Genomic DNA, 11,019 nt, shown 5'->3' on the forward strand with positions numbered 1-11,019 from the left:
CTTTAACAGCTTCATATTTAATCATCTACTGGTTACTTATTTTCTACCAAGCAATTTTATGCAGCACTTAGTGTAGTTTAGACAGCATCTTCCGACATAGTGGAGAACAGTTTTTAAATAAACTATAATTTGTGAAGACTAATGCCATATTCTGGTTATTCTGCGTGCATGCAAGTTGAGGCTGGTATGAGGTTTAAACACCAGCACCTGAGTCGTAAAATATCAAAGCTAATAAGTCAAGTAAGATATGTACATTTTGTGCACTTTGATTGCCACAGGCTGGTTACATGTTTTACTCATTGATAAACTGATGGCTTAGTTAAATTGTAAAATGTAAGCAGAGGGCCTCTGAAGAGAACAGCACTATGTACAGTTTTCAAGTTCAAACCTGTTAACTAATTAACACAGCATACATATTACTTTATTTAGTAAGACTTGTACTGTACAAATGTGTATAGTCTCAGCTACGATATCAATATGTTTTGACTATAAATAGTTTTGCCAACTTTATCAAAATAGTGAAGGAAGTCTGCCATTTCATGCTGGCACAAGTTGCACTACTGGAGATGCTGAATTGTTTGTAACTGTATATTTAAGTTAGAATTGTCAATAAATTGCTGCTCGACACTGGACTTGCAGCAAACTATTAATAAATCATTGTACTAAAGGAAACTAGTGGTGTAGAGTTTTTAAAGATGGGAAAAGTGGTCATGTGCTTTCTGCAGGATACAGAGATGCTGTTTGTGTATACAATGACTGAATAACTGATTAAGAGTAGCAGGAATTTCATTGTGAAACGGATATGCTACCTGGTTCATCTATTGTCTTAAAGTAATTGAAATTATATGGAAATTTCGGATCCATTTGGGGAAGAGGATGAAGGAATGTTGAGCTTTTCTGCTTCTGTCTTTAGCATTATTGCTCTTATTAGACACTAAGTTTCTTCTCTGCCCTGTGTAATTGGAGATTGTTTGCTTCTATAATTAACATTTTTTTGCACCATTTGGTTTCTGATCCATTGAATCCATGATCCTGGTCACTGTTTTTAAGACTTTAAATTAAATGTTGGCTGTTATTTTAGCTTGAGATGCATTTGACTGTATTGGATATTTAAATAGGACAACTCAGATTCTGAATCTATGTTTGCTTGCTGAGCTGTAAGGTTCATTTTCAGACATTTCGTCATCATACCAGGTAACATCTTCAGTTAGCCTCTGGATGAAGCTTCAGCAAGCAAACATAAAATCCAGAACCTCAATCTGAGCTACAAATCTTCTTTAAAAAAAAATATGCTAATTCAAAGATTATAAGCACAATTTACAGATTCCTTGTTAAGAAGAAAGTTATATATAAATACTGGCAATCTTTTGACTGGAATGAAGGTTATGTTTTTCCAAACCTTAGCATCTATATTCAGTTTTCCTCAACTATCTCTTTCAAAATGGCTGGTGCGCTTCAATCATAGAACCTTAAATATGTTGCAAGGTTTCGATATGTAACAAAATTCTTTGGAGCAAAAGTTCTGTCCCTTGCATGTACAATTCACCCCCCAGCATGGGGATGTTGAATTGAATCTGAAAAATTCTGATTTATGTTCAGCAACACCTCAAGCAGTTGATAAGCCAAAGTTGTGTCTGGGAAGGGAATTCTATGGCTTATTTTGCAATGTTAACTGTGATGATTGAGCGTCGGACCTGAGAGAGAAACTTTGATTGTTAGCAACAAGGCTTGAGATTACACACAACATTAATAACACTTGGCCAATTGCGCACATCTATGGCTAATGAAAGATGGAGAAAGTGAGAACTGCAGATGCTGGAGATCAGAGTTGAGAATGTGGTGCTGATAAAGATCTTATGCCCGAAACGTCGCTTCTCCTATTTCTTGGATACTGCCTGTCCTGCTGTGCTTTTCCAGCACCACAGTCTTGACATTGGTTAGGCCACTGTTGGAATATTGCGTGCAATTCTGGTCTCCTTCCTATCAGAAAGATGTTGTGAAACTTGAAAGGGTTCAGGAAAGATTTACAAGGATGTTGCCACGGTTGGAGGATCTGAGCTACAGGAAGAGGCTGAACAGGCTGGGGCTGTTTTCCCTGGAGTGTAGGAGGCTGAGGGGTGACCTTATAGAGGTTGACAAAATTGAGGGGCATGGATAAGATAAGTAGGCAAAGTCTTTTTCCTGGGGTCGGGGAGTCCAGAACTAGAGGGCATAGGTTTAGGGTGAGAGGGGAAAGACATAACAGAGACCTAAGGGGCAACTTTTTCATGCAGAGGGTAGTACGTGTATGGAATGAGTTGCCAGAGGATGTGGTGGAGGCATGTGGATAGGTGTATGAAAAGGAAGGGTTTGGAGGGATATGGGCCAGGTGCTGGCAGGTGGGACTAGATTGGGTTGGGATATCTGGTCGGCATGGACGGGTTGGAACGAAGGGCTGTTTCCATGCTGTACATCTCTATACGAAAGATGTGTAATGTTTCAGGATACTAACCTTTCTTTGGAAGGCTGAGATAGCAATGAGGTTTACAAAGCAAGACATTCAATGTGACCTGTTTTGTGTTCCAATTTGTAAGGGGTAGATGTTGGAATTTGTAACATTTCAAATCTAGATTTCTTAAGTTGGGCAAAACCTTTACTGGAACATCAAAGCACTTCAGCTGTGTTGATTTGCAAATGTGAAATTTACATATTAATGGACCGAAACCTGCAAATCATTCTAAAAGATGAAAGACTTATCAGCAATCTACGTTTGTTCAATTTTAGTTGCCTGACACTCTAATCTTTGCTATAAGTTCTATGTCTTATGATTCTGCTCCACAGCTACCTGATGAAGGAGCAGTGCTATGAAAGCTAGTGCTTTCAAATAAACCTGTTGGACTATAACCTAGTGTTGTGATTTTTAACTTTGTCCATTGGAAGACATATTGAGTATAGGGATAGCTTTATAAATTGGAATATTGCATACAGCTCGGGTCACCACAATGACAGAAGGATGAGGATGCTTTGGAGAGGGTACAGGAGGTTTACTGCGATGTTGCCTGGTATAGGGGATTTTAGCTATGGAGAAAGGTTGAATAGACTGGGTTTGTTTTCACTAGAGCACAGATTAAGGGATAACCTGATAGAGGTTTACAAGATTGTGAATGGCGTGGAAAGTATGAGGCTTTTTCCCCAGGGTGGAGGGTGCTCGTGGGGGTGTGTGTGGAAGTTTTTTTTTAAAAGAGATGTGCAAGGCAAGCTTTTGACACAGGATGGTGAGTGCTTCCAGAGGAGGTAGTGAAAGCAGACACAATAGCAGCATTCAAGAAGCACCTGGATGAATACATGGATCCCGTTAGTGAATGGTAGGGCAAAATGTGTGTGTTGGCTTCATGCGTCAAAGGGCCTGTTCTTGCGCTGTATTCTTAAAAATAAGCTAGTGTAATCAAATAAAAATTGTAAATAATTATGACCCTGCAGAATCTGAAGTTGCATTGCTTTAAATTTTGATTTGATTTATTACTGTTAAATGTACTGAGATAGTGAAAAGTATTTGCATGCTAACTTTATAACAGAATGGAATGCAGAAGAATGTTAGTGACAAAGTGCTGAGAAAGATCAAATCTAATATATAAGGTCCATTCAGAAGTCTGATAACAGCAGGGAAGAAACAGTTCTTGAATTTGTGTTTTCAAACTTATGCATGTTCTGGCTGATAGAGAGTACAACCAGGTTGAGAGGCAGCAGTAAGTGTACACAGTCTATGAAGGAAGGCTAGTTTGTGTGATGGACTAGACTGCTTTCACAAGTCTCTTAATTTACATCTGTAATTTAAATAAATGCATCAGAAATCTGACTAGTTCAAAGCCCAGCTGTATGCAGTGAACACCTGACTATTTACATATCACACACACCTCCAACATCAGTAAAGTAGTCCATAAATTGACATTCCAGGGGAAACCTCCGCATCTATGCCATAAAGTCCCAGTGTTTCAAAAAGGTCACCTCTCCTCTTAAATTTCAGCAAGAACAAGCCCAACCCAACCAGCCCAATCTCCTCAAAAAAAAATTCCACGCCCGGATCATCCCAGCCAAGGTTTTTTGGACTTTAACCGATGTTCGTCTAGAGGAGGTTACAGAGCAAGTGGAAGGTTATGGAGCAATTGACAAACAATGACAAAACATCAAGATTTGGAAGTGCGGGTTTTGGACTGGGATGTACAAAGTTTAAAAACCTCCAACACCGGATTGTAGCCCAACAGGTTTATTTGGAAGCTTTCGGAGTGCCGCTGCTTCATCAGGTGGTTGTGGAATATAAGATCGTAAGACAGAATTTATAGCAAAAGTTTGCAGTGTAATGCAACTGAAATTATATATTGAAAAAGACCTGGATTGTTTAAGTCTCTCATCTTAGAATGACCGAGTTGGTTTCAGTTCTTTCATACATAAATCCAAGAGCCCTTTTTAAAAGTTACATTCTCAAGTGAACTTTATCTGAGCTGACAACAGTACCTATTGTTAATGCATTGAAGGTGTGAGGCTATCAGTGCCCCAAAGTTTAGTCTGATTGTATTTCTAAAGGGATTCATAGAATTTTCTGTGGATTCATGCAGTTTTTGAGTAAAATAAAATGTAATTCTGCAAGTCCAAATTCACCCCACAAACTTGTGTGTGTGCATGTGGGTATGTGCTTGAGGTTGTATTGATGGTTTGTGCCCTGGAATTTACTGCACCCAGAGTCCAGCATTTCCAGTACGGCTGTGACAGAGGGCTACATATTGGTAATTTTCTACATTGCCCAAGTATATTATGGCCTCTGACGATCCTTCATATATGGAAAAAGTGAGGACTGCAGATGCTGGAGATCAGAGTCAGTGTGGAAAAGCACAGCAGGTCAGGTAGCATTTGAGGAGCAGGAGAATAGATTTTTCAGCCCTCCATCAGGAATTCCTGAAATACCACAATAAGGGCAGGTAGTAGTGACTCTGCCAACATTGTCAAGGATGCCCTGAGACATGGTACAGTGGCGAGACAAAGTAGAGGCTACGGCGACAGACGAATGGACACCGCACAACAACAGATATGAGTGTTCTCTCCCAGTTGGTGAATACTTCAGCGGTCCGGGGCATTCGGCCTCTGACCTTCAGGTGTCTATCCTCCAAGGCAAACTTCAGGACAGGCAATAATGCAAAATGGCCGAGCAGAGGCTGAGAGCCCAGTTCAGTACCCATGGGGATGGCCTCAACCGGGACTTAGATTCATGTCACACTACAGGTGAACCCATTGCACCACACGCGCGTGAACACCCCCCCTTCCCCCCCCCCCCCCCCCCCCTACAGACCTTGTCTCATACACAAGCTCTCACACATGCTGCCACGTAAACACCTGCTCAGACGTGTACCTCTTTACACACACACACACACACCCCCCTCCCCCCCCCCCCCCCAGGATTTTGTCCAGATGCATAGTCTTTGCATCACAGGTCGGTGCAACATTGAGGGCCGAAAGGGCCTGTTCTGCACTGTGTTGTTCTATGTTCATGCTGAGGTCTGTAGTTTCACATGTACATTATGAACAATGTCTTCATGACAATGAACACACTGGTTGGAGAGGTAACTTGGCATAAAAGAAGATAGCTGTATTTGGATGCCCATCATCCCAACCCCAGGATGTCATTGCAGGAGTTTTTCAGGTTAGTGCCCTTGACTCCACTATTTTTAGCCACTTCAATGACCGTCTCTCCACCCCAAGGTGAAAAGTAGGGATGTTTACTGCTGGTTGCACCATGTTCAATCTATGTGTAAGTCCAATCCAAGTCTGCAATGAGTAGCAAGTAACACTGATACTGAGTAAGTATCAGGCCATAATCATTTCCAACAAGTAGGTCTAACTACTTACCCATTACATTCAATAGAGCTTTATTCTTTTATGTATCGTGTCTCTAATGCTTTTCTCAAAAAGCACACAAGCTGCAGGTAGTCAATACATGTAATATTTTATAAATTCCACTTTGGAAATACAACTAGTCTGACTCAAGATTGGGATACAGATAGACTCTAATCTCACACCTTCAATGTTTTGTATGAGTTAAGATGTCACTTTTTAAAAATAAAACCTTAACTTCTTTCAAATCACATTCTAGATAATTTCTGGGATTTATATATTAATAAACTGAAACCTGCAACCCATTCTAAAAGATGCAAGACTTAACAGTAATGTGGGTTTGTTCAATATAATGTTTGTTACCTGATACTATAATCTTTTTCTATAAATTCTGTCTTATTATCCTGTTCCACAGCTACCTGATGAAGGAACAGCTTTGAAAGCTAGTGCTTCCAAATAAACCGGTTAGACGATAACCTGGTGTTGTGTTTTTTGACTTTGTTCACTCCAGTCCAACACCAGCTCCTCACGTCATGCCTTCCAATAGAGGCAAGCATGCAGTTTTTGAGCAAAATAAAATTTAATTCTTTATTACCTTATCTACTTGCACTGCCACCTTCAGTGATCTGTGGATCTGCACACCCAGATACCCTCTGCATATCATTACTCCTACTTATGCAGTTGTCACTGTATAATTTCAACCTCTACTTGACCTTTCAACATGCATTGCTTCACATTTGTCTGGATTAAACTACATCTGCCATCTTTTAGTACATTCCTCCAACTGATCTATGTCAACATAATTAAAGACCTCACAAAACCAGGTTACTGTCCCTCAAGTTTATTTGGGAGTACAAGCTTTTGGAGCACTGCTTCATCAGGTAGCTAGTGGAGCAGTTATCGAGATGGCTCGATAACGTCATCTCAGGCTGACGTCATGAGGATGAGTAAATCCTTCTATGCCAGTTTGTATGATGCGAAGCCAACTGACAGCGTGGCCTCCCAGTCGTTCCTGTCCTCTATCACTGAGGTCTTGGATGATAGAACATGGGAGTGGCTGGACCAGCCACTATCTCAGAACGAGCTGACCAAGGCCCTCGAGTCCTTCAAAAAGAATAAAATTCCCGCAAGCGATGGCTTACTGGTCGAGCTCTATTCCGCTCTGTGGGACTTGATTGGCCAGGGCCTGCTGGAGGTGTATGTCAGTATGCTTCAGGCAGGTACCATGAGTGAATCCATGAGGAAAGGCATCATCACCCTCATCTACAAGCGGAAGGGGGAGAGGGAGGAACTCAGAAATTGGAGACCAATCTCACTATTGAATGCGGATTACAAAATTTTGTCAAAAGTAATCGCCAACTGGGTCAGGTCTGCTCTGGGGTCGGTGATTCACCCTGATCAAACCTGGCAGGAAGATTGCTGAGAGTCTCGCACTCCTCAGGGATATGATCGCCTATGTGCAGGACAGAGAGTTGGATACCTGTCTGATCAGCCTGGACCAGGAGAAAGCCTTTGACAGGATATCACACATGTATATGAGCGATGTTCTCTCCAAAATGGGCTTTGGGGAGGGAATCTGCAATTGGATCAGACTGCTCTACACCTACATTGTCAGTGCAGTCTCAATCAATGGGTGGGAATCAGATAACTTCCCACTCAGATCTGGAGTCAGGCAGGGCTGCTCTCTCTCCTGCCTTGTTTGTGTGCTGCATCGAGCCATTTGCCGAGTCCATCAGGAAGGATGCAAGCCCGAGAGGGGTGACTATTCCTGGCAGCAGGGGTCTGCAGGTCAAGGCCTCCCTGTAGATGGATGACGTTGCTGTTTTCTGCTCGGATCCGCTGCCCGTGCACAGACTCATGTATGTGTGACCAGTTTGAACGGGTCTCGGGGGTCAAGGTAAACCGAGGTAAGAGCGGGGCCATGCTCTTCGGGAACAGGGCTGACCAATCCTCGATCCCCTTCACCATCAGGACCGATCACCTGAAGGTGCTGGGTATTTGGTTCGGGGGGGCTGGAGCGTGCGCCAAGTCTTGGGAGGAGCATATCAGCAAAGTGAGGCAGAAACTGGGTAGATGGAAGCTACGGTCGCTCTCCATTGTGGGAAAAAACCTGATCATCAGGTGTGAGGCACTGTCATTGCTGTTATACATGGCCTGGCCTATTCCCAGAACCTGTGCTGTTACAGTCATCCAGGCCATCTTCCAATTTATATGGAGATCAAAGATGGACCGGGTCCGGAGGGACTTGATGTATAAAGGTCTGGGCAACGGGGCATAAAATACCCCCTCACCCTGATGGCCACCTTTGTGTTTGGCTGCATCAAGCTGTGCGTGGATCCTCAGTATGCAAACACCAAGTGTCACTACGTACTGAGGTTCTACCTGTCCCTGGTGTTGCGAAGGATGGGCCTGGCCTCGCTGCTGCGGAATTCTCCGAGTAGTTGGATCGTTCTGTATCACCTGTCCTTCGTGGAGAAGTTTATGAAGAAAAACACCTTTGACCACAAGTCCATCAGGAAGTGGTCAGCACGTAGTGTTCTTGAGACCCGTCGGGAAAAGGAGAGGGTGGATCCTATCGAGCGGTTCCCTGAGCAGACTGTCAAAGTCATTTGACAGAATGCCTCATCGCCAGAACTTTCCAACAAGCACCAAGTCATGGCTTGGCTGGTGGTGAGAAGGGCTCTGCCTGTGAGATCCTTTATGCACGCCCAGACTCTCAGCCGCACCGCACGCTGCCCTTGAAGCGGCTGTGCCTATGCAGTTTGGAGAGGAATGCAGTGGTGTTTGTCGAGGTTCATCCTGAGCAGCGCGGGACTTCGTGCTTTACAGTCTGTTTCTTGGGATGCATAACGAGACGAACATCAACTGTGCCTGGAGGATCATCAACTCGGTGAAGGACGCTCTCTGGGCGGTCCGAAACCTGTTGATCTTCCAGCTGAAGGAGTTGACCCCGACTGAGTGTTGCAGACTGGCACATTCCAAGGTCCAGGACTACGTGTTGAGGGACGCACTGAAGCTTGGGGCAGCTGCCGCCAAGGCACAGTGGGGAAAGACCACCATGTAACATCTGCCTGCCTAAGAAGAACAGGGGCCCACGCAGTCTTTTGGGCTCTGCTGATGCCTCAGCTAAATATATGGTTATATGATTGATAAATGTACAGACCTGTATATACAAATGATAAATTCTGATCTCTGTATGCAAATGTTTACATATGTATGGCATGACCAACTGTATAGACCATCAAATTATTTTATGAATAAAGTATATTTTTGAAATAAAAAAAAGTGGAGCAGTGATTTTTAACTTTGTCCGTCTCTGTCCAATGCCAGCACCTTCACATGTTTATCAACATAGAACTGTGCAGCATAAGAACGGGTACTTTGGCCCACAATGTTGTGTCAAACATGATGCTAAATTAAACTAATCCCTTCTGCCTGCCATTGGGTCTATATCTCTCCACTGCTTGCATATTCATGTTCTGGATTAGTGGTGCTGGAAGAGCACAGCAGTTCAGGCAGCGTCCAAGGAGCAGCGAAATCGATGTTTCGGGCAAAGCCCTTCATCAGGAATAAAATATGAAGGGCTTTTGCCCGAAACATCGATTTCGCTGCTCCTTGGATGCTGCCTAAACTGCTGTGCTCTTCCAGCACCACTAATCCAGAATCTGGTTTCCAGCATCTGCAATCATTGCTTTTACCTTACATATTCATGTGCTTATCTAAAAGTCTCTTAAATGCCCCAATCATATCTGTTTCCATCACCAGCCCTACTTTCACTGTTTTAAAAAAAATCTTGCCCCTCACATCTCCTTTAAACCTTAAATGCATGTCCCTAGTTTTAGACTTTGACTTGGGGCTTGACAGAATCTTTTTCCGCCAATTTATGCCTCAAATTTTCTAGACTTCAATCAAGTCTCCCTTCACCCCCCACAACTCCAGAGAAAACAACACCAGTTTTTCTAGCCTCTCCTTGTGACTCATACCCTCAAATCCAGGCAGCAGCCTGGTAAACCTCTTCTGCACCCTCTCTAAAGCCTCCACATTCTCCCTGTAATGTGGTGACCAGAACTGAGCATGGTACTGATTAGATTAGATTAGATTACTTACAGTGTGGAAACAGGCCCTTCGGCCCAACAAGTCCACACCGCCCCACTGAAGCGCAACCCACCCATACCCCTACATTTACCCCTTACCTAACACTACGGGAATTTAGCATGGCCAATTCACCTAACCTGCACATCTTTGTGACTGTGGGAGGAAACCGGAGCACCCGGAGGAAACCCAGGCAGACACGGGGAGAATATGCAAACTCCACACAGTCAGTCGCCTGAGGTGGGAATTGATCCCGGATCTCTGGCGCTGTGAGGCAGCAGTGCTAACCACCGTGCCGCCTATACTCTGTGTGGCTTATCCAAAGTCTTATAAAGCTGCAACATGATATCTTGATGTCTGTACTCAATTCCCCAACCAATAAAAGCAAGCATGCCATACGCTTTCTTTCCCACCCTATCTCCTTGCATAGCCATTTTCAGGGAGCTATGGGCTTGAACCCCAAGATCCCTCTGATTATCAATGCTGTATGCGGGTCCTGCCATTAACTCTATCGTTTCGTTTATCACTTTATCGCCCACAGTGCAGCACCTCACACTTGCATACATGAAACTCCATCTGCCATTTCTCTGCCCATATTTGCAAATGATCAATATCCTGCTATACCCTCTGATGATCCTTACAATGCACATCTCCTTCAATGTTCTGCAAGTTTACTAAATCGCGTTAGGAGGTGAAGAAGAAGCCGGACTCCGAAAGCTTGTGATTTCCAATAAACCTGTTGGGACCATAACCTAGTGCCGTGTGATTTTTAACCTTGTTCAACCCAATCCAACACCGACACCTGCACATCAAGATCTCCGGGAAGTCAGGGAATTGAAATTGACAGCGGCTCGGGGCCGAAAGGGTTAAAGACGCGGTCAGAGGGCGGGGCATAAGTGAGTCGGCCGTGGCAAGCCTTAAAGGGCGGGGCATACTGAGTGGGCGGGGCCGGTCTCGAGGGGAGGGGAAAATGTTTCGAGGAGCGAGGCAATCTGTGAGTGGCGGGACAGGTTTCAAGGGGCGTGGCAATCAGTGGGTGTCTCCAAGGGAATGAAGGGGTGACGC

This window comes from Chiloscyllium plagiosum, unplaced genomic scaffold (assembly GCF_037043375.1).
Source record: "Chiloscyllium plagiosum isolate Xiang-an unplaced genomic scaffold, Cpla_swu_hap1 HiC_scaffold_24, whole genome shotgun sequence".
NCBI classification, from domain to species: domain Eukaryota; kingdom Metazoa; phylum Chordata; class Chondrichthyes; order Orectolobiformes; family Hemiscylliidae; genus Chiloscyllium; species Chiloscyllium plagiosum.